Source organism: Chroicocephalus ridibundus, chromosome 1 (genome assembly GCF_963924245.1).
Source record: "Chroicocephalus ridibundus chromosome 1, bChrRid1.1, whole genome shotgun sequence".
In the NCBI taxonomy this organism is placed as follows: Eukaryota; Metazoa; Chordata; class Aves; order Charadriiformes; family Laridae; genus Chroicocephalus; species Chroicocephalus ridibundus.
The window spans coordinates 105,050,760-105,066,064 of record NC_086284.1 but is presented as its reverse complement, the minus strand read 5'-3'; the positions used below and the strand labels follow the sequence as shown (position 1 = coordinate 105,066,064).

At 41.1% G+C, this 15,305-nt stretch overlaps 1 protein-coding gene across 5 annotated transcripts in view; it reads right to left on the bottom strand.

The window, feature by feature from the left end:
* The window catches only part of GRIK1 (glutamate ionotropic receptor kainate type subunit 1), a 174,608-nt gene that overhangs the window by 80,669 nt on the left and 78,634 nt on the right, over nucleotides 1-15,305 (bottom strand). The window lies entirely within an intron of this gene.

Here is a 15,305-nt window from a genome sequence, read left to right as displayed (position 1 = left end):
CTTTCAAACTGAAATTGTATACACTTCTTGCTCCTTTAAAAAAAAATAAAATTATGTGAATCTGAGCTTTTCTTTAACCTGGAAACAAGTTTTCCAGAAGAGGACCTGTAAATAACCAATATGAATTTTGGAAGCATTCTGAATGTTTTGGCATATACTCTGAGATGGGGAAGGTGGCTATGTTTCAAGTCAACAGGCTGTCCCACTTACACTGGGATGTCTACACCCTCTAGCCTCTAGAGACTTTATTATGCCAACAACACATTCAGGCTGTCTAGGAGCACTGGGATTTGATGAATGCATAACAAACACAGCTAATTTGAAAAAAAATAGCTCCTTTAAACAGCAATCTCCAGCTTCAGTACTTGATTTTGCAAGTATAATTTACTCATTTAGTGCAAGTCACTAGAGAATACTTTGGATTTCTCAGTTACATATTTTCCCATTTCCCCATGTGAAATTTGAGCCCTAGATATAGCTTTATATTTTCTGAGCATCAGAATGTATTCAGCTAATGCTCTGCAATCTCTTGCAATTTTGATGTCACCAGTGTAGGAATAGTGCAGTCATTAGCTGACAATCAGGAAATGGGAACACAGTGGAATTAAAACCTGTTTCGAATTTTAACTCAGCAATGAAAACACTGGAGGCTATCAATCCCAAGTTGGCAATGTAACCTCTATCTACTCTTGAATACACAGCATTATGTTATCTCTCAAACCCATTTATAACAGTACCTTAGCATGACTTCAGCAATTTTGCCTACTTAAGCAATTTTCTTTTTCACCATATGTATTTCTCATATGCGTGTATCAGAACCTTAAAGACTTTCCTATTTTTTTTCCCCCTCCATCATAAAACATGATTTTAGGAGACTGTGACACACAGAAATAGCTGGAAAAACAGTTTAAGTGCTGGTTTGGGAACAAAATGTAAAACCTCACGTGGAATGCTGACAGTCAGCAGGATTTTCCAGATTTACAAACTATAGGATTACCAGAAGGAAAAATATCTAATGCCTGTTCTTTCAGGTCTTATAATTCATCATCTCAATGATGATACCAACAAGTTTATTACTTTCTGATTAAATAGAATTTGCTTTCCCTCCTTTCACCTGAGGAAGACAAGTATTTTCAGTTAGCTATAATGCCAGCTTGGGCTTGGGCCAGCAAGATACAACTGTTGTGTTTTGCTTACTAGGATTAGCAGGACACTGTTTTGTAAGGCAACATGGAAGTCACTGAGTACAATGGGTAGCCTGGGATAACTTACTAATAAGACAGAGTGACCACCATCTCTCCACACTTCCAATAGAATGGATCTCTTCCCACTTGATTTTGGCAAAAATTCTTCTCCGTTTTGGAAACTATTATTGTGCTGTCCTTGTATATTTTTTTTTTTTTTTTTAATTAAAACAACTTCTTTCAACCACCCTTGAGGTAAACTTCATACCTTACATTCACATGCACTTTCTCATTTTAGGAACAGAACTTTTCCCAGACTTCTAATAACTTGCCTATTAAATGGAGATTAATTTTAATTGATGTATATCGATGAACTATTTATACTTCACTAGCAGAATTTTGCAGAATTTTTGCTTGGTCCCTTTTAAAAACGAGTAGAAGCTCACTGGGCAGAGGGAAGGAGTGGAAGGAAAGGCAGAGCCACGGAAAGAAGGAAAGCGTTGCTTGGATATGTTTCCTAAGCAAACTAATCAAACCTGCATATGCACTATCACATATACATCAAATATATTCTGACAGGTCTCTCTGAAAGTCAGCTGTATAATCAGTATGTTGGTACCCCTTCAACATATTCTCCAGGTTCCTTTTGTATGTTAACACAGCAGTAAAACACTTACGGACAACTTTGGTTACACATTTTAATTTGCTGGTGAGATACTCTGGATAGATCTGGTGTAAGAACAGGACAGATAGTCAAGAGGTTCATAACTTTACACAGGAAATTTAGTTCAGCTGAACTGGAGATGCTGCATAGGGTGCCATTTAGAGCATCTGAAAGCTAGCGCTCCCTCTCCCTGCTAGGATGGGGAAGTTTTCAGATCACAAAAGTCACTCTTCCAAGTCAGTAAATGTTTACTTGACTGAATGCTCTCCTCATTAAACCCAGAAGTAAGCACAAAGAGCGGGGCCCTGCTGCCCGTGACCAAAGTCCACAAGACAGTTTATAGAGGAAATTGTTGCTTACTGTGAGTGAAATTTGGAATAGTTGCATTGTGAAAAGCTTGAACTGCTACCTGTTTGTGCTTCATTTTTCTGTTGGGATCTATGTGTGTAAAAAAGAGTTTAATCAGTCTATAAATTTGCATCACAAACAAGACGGAAGATAAAATCTGGCTGTTCTGTGCTGTTGTGTTTTCCTCCTTGTATCCTTAATGAAATCTCGCAATTTAGTAAACAGTTTCTCTTTTCCTGTGTTCTGCTGATGACTTACAGCCAAGCTTAGAATTTATTGTAAGGTCCAGGTTAAAAGAGAAATAGCAGAGTAAGTGACAAGTTTGATAAAGAACCCGTTTGTCAGATGATTCATTTAAATAAAGTAATTACTGTACAACATTTTAAAAACAAATTAACCACAGGATTCTACAAGGGAAGGGAAAAAAAAATCAATGTTAACTCAAGATATAAATCATGCTCCAGAAATGAGGCTATTATTGCTAAGCACGAAAACAAGCACTGGCTTTCAAGGTAGGCTGCTGGTAGCACATACACGAGACAAAGCTTAAATTTTTGAGTCCTTCCTTGCACTTCCCTCTTCTCCTCCCCAGTTACTCAGCCAGATAGTGAATCTGCTGCAGCAGCTTCGGCCGACCAAAGGTTGCTTGGTCCTGACCAGTGGCTGACCTGACCTTTCTTCTGCCCAGGCGCTGTGTCTGCCCCCGTGATGAGCGGGGTCCGGCTACCTGAGTTCATCATGTTGCTGCCGACCCAAAACCAGGTGCATGCCAGGGCCATAGGGGTTCCTTAGCTTCACACAGGTGTCACCACCTCCCCGAGGCTCTCTCACCAGATAGAGCTGAGGAGCAATGCCAGGGGTAGGTTGCCCGATCCTATCGCACGCAGGGATTCGCTCTCCACCAGCCACGTGTGAGCACGTCAGTGGGAGAACCCAGCGTTCCCATTCACTTAACCGATAATCCTGCTTCAGCGCGCCTGCATGAGGAAACCTTTCACTTTCAGCATTTACTTTATGCAGTGATGTCCGCGAGGATGACGAAAAAAGCTGTATTTGCCCCTGCTTTGAATTTAGTTGTGGAAAGTAAGAGGCAAATGACTACTTGGCTAATGATGCTCTGACAGAAATGAGGGCTGAGCCACACCAGTGACTGCTCTGCGGAGGCAAGCGAGGGATGCAAGTCAAACTGACAACTATGACAAAGCATCAGTCCCATTCATCCTCTGAAGATAAAAAAATTCCACAGCAAGTAAAATGTCAAAAATATAAAAGCATACCTCTGTAGGCACACCTGAAAAAGCAGCTCCAGCCCTTCTGAGGAAGCAAATGTTTCCATTTAAAGGGGTCATCACGGACTGAGAGAGTTTTAGAAAAGGTCACAGCTGAATCAATTTCCATACCTCTCAATGGGTCTCAACGTTTCACTTCAAGACAAGGGAGAGCTCAAAAGCTTGTTATTGGAAAAATTCTCTGTCCCTGTTTTAAAACTAGTCATAAACAGCAATAGCTAAAAATTGTTGACCTTTTTGATGGCAGTTATCGACCTGTCTCCCTGGGCTTTTGTGGTCAGGTTTCCTCAATGCAAAATACCTCAGTAACATATTTCAGTCCCAACACGGTGGATGTAGTATATTTTTTTAGCCGTGTATACGCTGAATTGCCTGAGTACCCTTAAAGGAATTTCTGTAATTTCAGTCAGTAGTGTCACTTTGGTGCTTTCAAAGTAAAATGCTAACTTTTCAAAATATTTTCAAAAGCTATATCCCACTTGCAGAGACATTTTCCTTACTCACTCCATAGCAAATATAAGAACAACATCTTACTGAACCGGGGTTTTTGCTACTTCCTATTAAAATACTACCGAAAGCCAGATGAAATGGAGGTAGGCTTACAGAGAAAGTACTGGTAGCCTGCAAAAAAGAGGTGTGAAAATGCCAGGCTTTTTGAGGGTGGCCTATATTTCCTTCTGACACCTAAAGGGGACCTAAAGGGAAAACACACGTGCTGCTCTTAAGCCAGCCTGAGACCCAGTGGTCACCATAGGCATGCCAAAAAAAAAGCAGTTATTTTTCAGATGTAGATCTCGCTCTGGGACATTCTCGCATTCGTTATTTTTGTGGAAAAATTTCATATATCCCAATTAAATTTGTTAAAAGTCTCTCCAGCTCACTGGTGTCTGTGTGAGTCAGCTCTAAGGCAGGTTCATGTCCATGCTTACGCACTGGACCAGCAGTCAACCTCCATCTCACACCAGGAGTCACTGTGTATTGGCTATTGAACTGTCCTCCAGACATATTTTAATAATATTCTTTATCACTAACATCATTCTATCTACTTTTGACCAGTGGAAAATGCTGGCAGTGTAGGGAAGTCATTTGCTTGTACTGTTAAAATAGAGAAAAGTATTCAAGCCGCCAGATACAATGAGATTTAAAAGGTATATATTGCTCAGATTTGTATTTGCTGCCAGATTTTCTTCCCCTGGCATACCATCTCTTTCCTATAGCCAGCAGTCCCAGCAACTTAAAGACAGCTATTCATATAGGTATATGACTCCGGGAGCAACCATATTGATATCAACACCAAGTATTTTGATATTCTGACAGAAATTAAAGAGAGGCGTAAAAGAAACCTGAAAGCCATATGTTGTTTATGTTCTTATTCTGATTCTACCCTTCAGAAGAATGCTGTTTGAAAACAAACATGCTGACCATGCAGTAAACAACATTTGAAATATTAAAACATACAGACTAAGAAGAATGGTACAGGCAAAATATAGTTAAGATTAACAAATAAGATCTTCCTCATAAAGACATAGGTATTTTTCCTTTTTCTAGGGAAAAGGGGGACTTTCTATGGTTTACATGTCTTTCCAGTTAAGGATGAAATTTTACTCCTACAAAGTTGATGTCCAGGTTTCCTTTTCTTGCTCAAAGAATATCCTAATTTCATAGTCTTGTCTGCCTGGGGAGGTGTCTGTTGCACAGGATGACACGCTGAATTAGCATTGTGGAAGCACAGGGCTCGCTGGATGTCATTGCTCCACACCTGAAGCTTTGAGCCACTGGTGGCTTTCAAAGGCAATTCAGTAGCATGATGCACAGGTGATTCACTAGCAGGATTTCCAGAAACATCCGAATATCTATCTCCTGGAGGGATTTATGCTTTGAGAAGCCTCCCCTCCTTTCCACAGCATCATCCGAATGCCAGGAGGTCCACGAGACCTCATTAAAACCCACCTGTCAGTCACAGAAGAGGAATGAGAGTTAAAATCCTAATGACTGTGCAGCTATGTGCCACTGGCTTCCCGAAAGAGAAGCTGCTGCTGATGCCAAGTTAGTGTAGGAGAGTCATAAAGCCAAATTAGCACGCAGTTTGCCCTTGCTCTCTGTCACTACAGATACAGTCTCACACCGCTCTGTCGCCTGTAAGGCTGTGGACTCACACGCACTTACGAAGCTCAGTGGGGCTGGCAGAGTGGTGGGGGTAGAGCCGCTGGCTCCAAAAGGAACAGGGCAGAGCGCAACAGCGCTCATGAAATATTTTTTTTCTCCAGATAATGTCCACTTACAGAGTTAAAGAGCGTGCACTTGGAATGAAAGCACTTGCTACTGGAAACCCCTTCCAAGCATTTTTTTCCACCCTTGCCTCTTAGCAGGGGACATACGCTCCTGTGCCACAAGACGTCCGGCTGAGAGCCAGTGCAAGTGCACTCATTACAGAGCTAAGTCTGGGCATTCATCTCACCAGAAAAGAATAATCAAATGAGTTATTACTTAGAGGCTTACCTTTAGCAGAGAGTTTAACAGTATCTTCCTTTTTAAAGTTAGCTCACTGACTGTGTAAGATTAGTCCAGAAATTGGCTATTAACTCTAATTTATACATGACCTATAAACTACTCTGTTATGTGTGTGTGTGTATTAAAAAAAAGTTTCTCAGGAAGAATCATTAACGATCACAATCCTATAGCAAACAGTAATTGCATTTTACATTTACAAATCCAGACTGAAGCGGTTTTACTCTCCCAGGTTTTCATGGAATTAGATGCATGGGTTTGCGTTTGGCTCACAAAATGCAAACTGGACGCATTAACATTCTTTGCATGGGTGAATTTCGCCTTGCAACAGGGACCTCTGAGTTAGGCAGCTATTATCATCCTCATTTTACAGAGAGTGAAACTGAGAGCTTGAGCGACTTTCCTGCCATCACTCCCTCTTCAATCTGTTCAGAAGCTGTTTTGGAAACTTTCCATACATTGTGCTCTGTTTCAGCCTATTCCCGCCATTTTTCAAGCCCCTCTCCTTACCTTGGCATTCACCATCTTTGCATTCACCCAGCCTGGTTCCTGTCCAGCCATCCTTCGATTTTATTCCTCATTGCTACACCCTGCCAAGTGTCACTGACATTTCATTGCCTATGCCAGATCTTGGGTTTGGATCATTTTCCCTCTGTAACTCATCATCTGTCTGTGGGCTCCTCCTTTCAGGATGCATTTAAAACAAAACTTGAAGCCTGTGCCCTCGCTCTTTCTATAGTCTACCTGCCATCCAAATCTAAAATAAATGATGAGACGGTGAGCATAGAAAGGCAAATACCTTGCTCTGGTGCTCACCTGAATTTCCTGCCTCCTTTATCCCCATCTCTGCATTTATTTGCTCTGCTGTCTCTACAGATTGCAAACTTCTCCAGACTGCAAAAAATTTGCAGCCAAACAGAATAATTTGGAGCAGGGCTGGCTTTGGGAGGCTGGGCTAATGGCTACGTTTTCCTTTCCATGACTGCATGGTAGGACTGGGAAGCTGAAACCTGGGGCAAGTTCATGACCTGAAACCCGACAAAGAAAGAGGGACGGGGGAGCAACTCAAGCATCAAATTCAGCAAATGTGAGGATTGTTTTTTTAAGAAGATTAGATTTGTTTTTAGAAAGGTCACTGAATATTTGATGAATTGAGTATCTCCTAGGTTCAAAACTGCACATCTGAAACCCACCTCTGGGCACAGGGTTTAGGACGTGATTGTATCCCAATCGTTTCTGTGAAGGTTTTTCTCTCAGCTTTAACAAGCGTTGAGGTAGGGTTTGTCAGGCTTTGCAGTCTGCTTCAGAATTTGCTTGATTTAGACTGAACTCTCACAGGGACTCAGCCTTTCTGTTATTTTCATGCAACATGGTTAGTGCTTAATTACACAGCGACGAAACTGGCAGAAATGACATTTTAGTTTCAGCCCTCGTGCAGACAGGTGCGAGTTCTGCGGCTGCCAAAGAGCTGCAACCCCTTATACCAGGTCTGAATACATAACTCACAGCAAACAAGGCCTAGTCAAAGACTGAGATGAAGAGTACAAAAAAGAGGGAAAGGATCTTAAATAGAAAACGTTAAAGCACTTCTCTATCCAAAACCTTCTTTATGAGAGCCGGGGCTGGGGTTTTATAATTACCTGCACACTAGCAAGGTACTGCATTCAGTGATGCTTTTATGCTGCGGAAAGCAGAGGGATAAAAATATGTATGTGTGTATTCACATATATATAAAGTTGGGCTTATTAAGATACAAAGATCTGCCTTTTCCAATGGGATTTATTTGAGTTCAGCTTGTGAGTTTGGAGATATTTCCCAAAGGCTCAATCGGCATGAATCATGTTATAGAATTTCCAAGTAATGAACCTTTTCTTTTTTTAACAGGAAAAAAAATGGTTGACCTGATTTAGGTATCTCTTGCAATACAGTGGCAGTACTAGCCGGAAACTAAAGAATCATTTTAGAGGTGTAAACTGTCTATTTAATAGAAATTAAAAATCTATTGTCTTGCTGCCTTTATTGTATTTTTTTAACTCGATGCAGAGGCTAATCAGGAGGTACTGAAAATGCAGGATAATACATATGTTATTTATATTGTTTGCTGTTCTTCCCTCCACATAACCATACCTTCTTGTGCAAACTAGCTATTCATGCATTGCAGCATTAATTTCAAACAAGACAAAAACAGGAGAGGGAGAAAATTGGTTCTAATTACCCACTTACACATGGAACGCTGGGTCCCATCGGAAGCTATTTCTGGCCATGCAGCAAGGAGGAGGGAATAAGAATGGTCTCCCTTTTCTTCTTGGAGCTAGAATTAGGCAGATAAGTCTTGCAGAGGCCAGGGTTAGATTTTGTGTGAGGTGTTTTCCCCAGGAGCAGGGCACTGGCTAAAGCAGTGCACGCAGAGTTTTGGCCTCTGCCCGCACATACGATCTGGGCACATACAGCTTGTATGCTGTTCGTTGCAGAAGTACGTGGCACATCAAGCCTCCTCCTTCAACAGAACCACATTTTAATCAGGATGTGTGGTATGAACGGAGCCCAGTGAAACAGGGCAGAGCCGGGGTGAGATGCCGTCCCTCCCTGCAGCACAGCCAGGAAGCCCTCGCCCAACGCAGCGTCTGTCCTCTAAGTGCTTCAGGTGAACATTTTTGGCTCAGTGTGAGCACTGCCAAAATGCTTGTGAGGATAGCTAGGAGTAAAAAAGCCATTCTTTTAGTTAATGAGATGATCTTGGTGAATGTGTTTGTTAACCTTGCATTGGCTGCAGCCACGTGGCTGGAATCCATGCCTTTTGCTGTAATCCTCCTGCTTTGCAACTTGTATGGCAAAAACGCTCCGGGACCCTGCAGAAACAGTGGCTTCATTCCACTTTTTTTAAGGCTCCCAGCTACAAAATAACAGGGTTTTAAATTTCACTCACCATCATGTTGTTCAGAAGAAATAAGAGTTTATTGAATGAGATAACTGTTTCCACTGATTTCAATAGTTTTTGATCAAATTCTCTCATGGCTGAGCATTTCTCCCACTATGCTGTAGCAGCTTAAATAGTCCCACTGGAAGAGAAACTTACTTTTTGGTGTCTTTTTAAATCTTTCAGAGCACTACTTCACAGACATGTTTTTCCTACATATCTGTCTGAGTCAGAGGATTTCCCTCTGAGACATCCAGAGGTTTTGACATATTAATTGCTGGACTAAAAGGTGCTTCTGAAAATGGAAAGGGATGGAAAGGCAACATGAAAGTAGAGAGGAAGGAAGAATCACAGAAAACTCCCAATGTCTATATTAAGGAATAGAGTAAGGCAAAAAGAATTTCACAGAAATAAAAAGTAGATGAGGAGAGCGGAAAGAAAGCTGGTTGAATGAAGACTAAAAGACTGATGGCATTGAGCCGTGGAACTTGCTGGAAGTTTTATTTACTGATTTTATCTGTTTCTATCTCAAATTTATCAGATTGCTTAAAAAATATAGTAAGATTTGTTGCAGGTACAAAGTAAATGTACCTTACATTTGAGGAAACCTTGAACCAAACAGAGCAATAGAGACCCTATCTGAAAGAACAGCACGGAAAATTTAATTCAAATGGGTATCGTCACCTGCTTTTACATAGGCGTCTGGTTAAAACAGGAGGTATACGTGTGCAAAAAGTGCTTTACCACATTCCTTTGCAGTGGTTACAAGATATTATACTTTCCAGAAAGTACCAATCCATAGCACGCGCAGGCATTTTACTTGTTTTCTGCACTATGACAGCAGATGACCCATAGAAAGTTGTATATATTAATTCAACGGAAGTCCTGAAAAGGTTCCTCTGGAGAGCAATCCTGAGGTGTGAGAACATAGCCTTACTATAAAGCAATTGTGAGTTTGCATATGCAATGGAACTACTTGAGGATTAGCCATTTTTCTCAAGCTGTTAGACAGAAATAGAAAGACATTACAAAATCCTACGCTATACTTTGCAATGTGTGTTATTCAGTAAACAGCATTTTTATGCATAAACATCAGGGCTATATCTTTTAAAATTATATACTCTCTCTTTTCATGAGTGCCCATTAAGCACTATTATCTGTAAGATGCTTAGGAACATAAGGTCCTTATTAAAGCCGAAGAAATCTGAGCTTATCCTGAAAAAGCATGGATAAACTCAGATCACAGACTATCCAAAAGTACATCCTTTCCAGAAAGGAGGTGGTGATGGAGGGAGGTTAAAGTTGGTAGGGGGGACATTTTAAACTCTAACTTTAGTCAGTTGCTCTTTTCTTTCTGAAATGCAGCTGTTAGAATTGCCCGAAAGGCAGTGCTACTTATCAATCCAGAAATTATTGACACGGGGGATGCCAAGAAGCCCACAGCCAGCAAGCTACAGCAGAGATCTTCATTTATAAGTGACTATGGACACTTTGCATTTTTAAGCATGCAAAAATTAGTATCCTAATCAAGTATTTAAACATTAAAGATACAAAGATTACATTTGTTTTTGCTGCCACACACTGTGCATGCAGTAATATTGAATTTTGACTTTGTTTTCCTTCTAATACACAGCAATTGTTTAGGGTAGATTCCTCTCAGTCTGAAGTTGGTCTTTTCACTCTGGAGGAAAGACTTAAAATCATTCAGCTAAAATGGAGAGGACTTTAACTGTCACCACCCTTTCTTCTCCCATGGTGTCTGGAGCTCCCCCAGGGCTCTTCACTAACCTTGCCGAAGTCTCAGCTCACGGCTGGAGCCTCTGCCCCACTGGTACAGGCAGTAAACGCAGTCAGTGGGGCAGGACTAACCAGAAAACAAGAAAACTGATTCAGTTCTGGTGTCTTTATCCTCCTCATAGGAGGGGAAATGAGACCTCTCATACCTTTTTTTGGTTTTTTTTATGGCAATGTGACATACTTGTGTAGCACAGAGTAGCCAATAAACCAGGGGCTCAGACAGTGGCCTGACATATGTGCCCCCTCTTTCCAGCCTCACCAGTAAATGCCAGTCTATACCCAAAAAAAACTTTGTCAACAAAAGGCTTACAGTATGGTTCTGTTTCTGTGAAAGGCATAATAAAAATTTTCGTAACAAATTTGATCCCAGGACCTCTGTGGTCTTCCAACGCCTCTCTCCTGCGTGAGGCAACATGTCCTGTACTCTTAACACTGAGCAATTGAATCGGAAATCTTCCTGACTCTGCTTCAAAAGTACACGAGGCAACACTTGGGAACTTCTTGGCACCTTCCTCTGCTGTCTGTTACCGAAATAGACCATTGAGCCAAGCGTGCTTCAGTCCTCATCAGACTGAAATGATGGCACTTCTTGTAACATCTCAGCAATGGGGAGCATCAGCTATGTTTTATAGCTATCAGATAAAGGTAGATGCTCAGAACCCAGAAGACGTGCATTAATAAAACATAGCCAGCCTGACATATTGCTTGCTGAGCTTGTCTTGGCTTACAGGGGAACTATGTAACATGTCTATTAGGAAAAGATTATTCTGTGGAAAAAGCCTTTGAGCTCCTCTGACCAAAAGAAAGCTAAGGACCGGCACCCTGCATAGCCCCTTTGTGAATAGAGTATGTTCATGCTGCAGCTAACCTAGTGGAAAATTTTCCCAAGTCTCCTTTACTGCTCTTGTACACAGCTGAGCCTGTTGCAACGTGACAGAAAGACTTGCAGACTTCTAGAAAGAGTGACAAAATACAGGTAAGAGTGCCACAAGCCACTCAGATCATGTCAGGTATGTAATTAAAGAAGTATAAACCTGAAGTTTAAACACAGAAACTTAAGGAAGACATAAGTGATTGAACTGATTTCCCTTAAAATAAATAAACTCCCTTCCCCCTTCATATTTTATTGGTATAGAGAAGGATATAAAACCAAATGTCACCACGTTTCCCACTGGATCAATTGTTTTGATTCTCCTAAAACCCCAAGCACATCACTGGGATGGGGTACTTCACTGACAGTCCCACACACAGGAAATCGGCAGATTTTGCTTAGGATTTACCTATTATTCTTTAAACTTTACAGAAATATATTTTCTTCCATCCTGATGGATTATTCTGTCCCTCTCTTACTAGCATTAACGTAGCTTCATCCTTAAATCCTCATGTAACAAAAAGGAGCACATAAAAAATGAGCTGACATTTTTCTAAACAAGGCATTATTTATATTGCAGACTCAGCATATAGCAGATGCTTGAAAGAAAAATACCAGAATACATTTTCAGTCTTGAAAAGTATAACGTCTAAGTAGGCTCATCTGAGATTATACTTTTAAGGGTGGGGGTTGCAGATTTTGCAACTGATCCACTCTTACAAGTAATGTTTAATCAGCACCTGCACTTTGAGTTGCTATATTTCTTTATAATAATGATGGTTGGCTCTTGAAAAGACACTTAGTTGAGGTGCCTGCAATTTAAAGCTTTCTTGGTAATTATCAATCTGGAACATTTCTATTCCTCAATCTACTGAGGGCCATTTGTGTCTGAAAAATATCTTATTCACATCTACATTTGCAAATGTTGAAGTAACAAGTGTAAACAGAATGCATCTGCACCTAAACACAACTTGACATGAAGTGTCAAATCATGTAATTTCAATAGAAATTTGGAATGGGAATCCAAACAACTGTTTTCTTGTAATGCTTCTTTTTCCCCACAAAAACCCCACATATTCTTCTAAAACCCATATTCTAGCAAGACTGATTTGAAAATACTTAGAATGCACAGAGGAAATCAAGACCTCCCAGCCATGTTAAACTGTCTGATGGAGAAGCAAATGGTGTTGGAATTCCTATGCACAATGGGGTCTAACATAAAGGGGATATAAGACCCTTAACTCCATAAATTCTTGTTTTGAGGGAACTTTCCAGGTTATATCATCACTTTTCTTAATGCTGAATATTCCTACAGGTGCTTTGGAACTAAACTTTCCATTTGTACGTGAATCTGGGGACTTGAGAGGTTCCTATTCAAATCACTCATGAAACCTGTGTAAGTGGTATCTGCACTTGGGTCAGAGCAACCGCATGCAATGCTACAGGCTTGGGGAAGAGTGGCTAGAGAGCTGCCTGGGGGTGTCGGTCAACAGCAAGCTGAATATGATCCAGCAGTGTGCCCAGGTGGCCAAGGTGGCCAACAGCATCATGGCTTGTATCAGGAATAGTGTGGCCAGCAGGACTAGGGAAGTCATCGTCCCCCTGTACTCAGCACTGATGAGGCCCCACCTCGAATATTGTGGCCCTTCACTACGAAAAAGACATTGAGGTGCTGGAGCGTGTTCAGAGAAGGGCAACGAAGCTGGTGAGGGGTCTGGAGAACAAGTCTTATGAGGAGCAGCTGAGGGAGCTGGGGTTGTTTAGCCTGGAGAAAAGGAGGCTGAGAGGAGACCTTATCGCTCTCTACAGCTACCTGAAAGGAGGTTGTAGCGAGGTGGCTGTCAGTCTCTTTTCCCAAGTAACAAGTGATAGGACAAGAGGAAATGGCCTCAAGTTGCACCAAGGAATGTTTAGATTAGATATGAGGAAAAATGTCTTCACTGAAAGGGTTGTCAAGCATTGGAACAGGCTGCCCAGGAAAGTGGTTGAGTCCCCTGAGGTATTTAAAAGATGTGCAGATGTAGTGCTTAGGGACATGGTTTAGTGGTGGACTTGGCAGTGCTAGATTAACAGTTGGACTAAATGATCTTAAAGGTCTTTTCCAACCTAAACAATCCTGATTCTATGATTTTAGGTAAGCCACTTTAATGCTGTGTAGGCAAATTTCAGGATACCTGAGCCAGCAATGTTCTTACCAGATAAAACCCAAGACCATAATGCTTAAAGTTCATACCTGGTGCATACATAGAAATGTCTTTCACCAGCAATCATGCTCAGATTGAGGCATTCCAGTGCTGGGACTTACTGCACAATTCTCAGGGATGAATTCAGTATAAAACTGAGTAGAAAAGCCTACAGTAGTTACATCTATTTTTCTTCTTTTTTTCTTCTCCAGAGTGTTTTTGCAGATAGCACTTTTTTCTGTGCTCCAAGAGCTACATGGCAACAGATATGATTTGTCTGTGGGTCTGTGGGGTCTGTGAAAGAGTCCTAAAATTCATTAAAAAAATAAAAATCCTCAAACGTGCATACATCCCTGCTTATCAGCAAGTGTTAAATGAAAATTCAAAACGTATCCCTGTTTATATTTGGTTGCAAATGAAATTATGGTAGCATGACTGTACACAATGATCCTTGGATTTTTACTGCAAAGGCTAGATAGTCTGTTCTTGCATTAGAAAAGACTTCTGTAGCAGTGATTTGGCTGAAACAACATGAACGTGTGCAAAGTGCCCTGGCCGTTATCCTTTTCCTGTACAAAGATGTCATATGTATGCAAATTTTACATTCTTGAAAAGATTTGCTTGTTATGTGCGATGAGTGTGTTAGCAGTTGTGCACATTTGCACAATGCACACTTAAAACTGTGCTGCTCTGAAAATATGCTTTTAGATTTTGTATCTCTCTGGTTGTTTTATCCAACATTCTGTCTCTGCAGGAATATTTTCTTCCTTTCTTTATTTTTTTTCCTGATCTAGCCTTATCTGTTATAGGCAATCAATGTGACTGAAGCCCAAGTCTTTCCATCGACTTCTCTGAGCCATGGATCAAGCCCAGATTTTGCAAGAAAAATTCTTACAGGATGCGGAACAACATTAGATACTCCACCTCTTCATAGCTAAACCCTCAAACAGCTTCAGTGGGAACAGCTTCACCAGGAAATATTATATTAACACTAGTTAGAGATGTTAGTTATTATAGATATTATTTTTATTTTCCCATTTTTAAAAGGGAAAAAGGATGACATGGGGAACTACAGGCTAGTCAGTCTCACCTCTGTGCCCAGCAAGATCATGAAGCAGGTCCTCCTGGAAACTCTGCTAAGGCACGTGCAAAATAAGGAGGGGATTGGTGACAGCCAACATCACTTCACTAAGGGCAAATCATGCCTGATAAATTTGGTGGCCTTCTACAGTGGTGTTACAGCATTGGTGGATAAGGGAAGAGGAACTGATGTCATCTACCTGGACTTGTGCAAAACATTTGACGTTGTCCCACATGACATCCTTGTCTCTAAATCGGAGAGACATGGATTTGACAGATGGACCACTCAGTGGATAAGGAATTGGCTGGATGGCTGCACTCAAAGAGTGTCTGTCAATGGCTTTATGTCTAAGTGGTGAGCAGTGATGAGTGGCATTCCTCAGGGGTCAGTACTGGGACTGGTGCTGTTCAACATCTTTGTTGGCGACATGGATAGTGGAATTGAGTGCACCATCAGCAAGTCT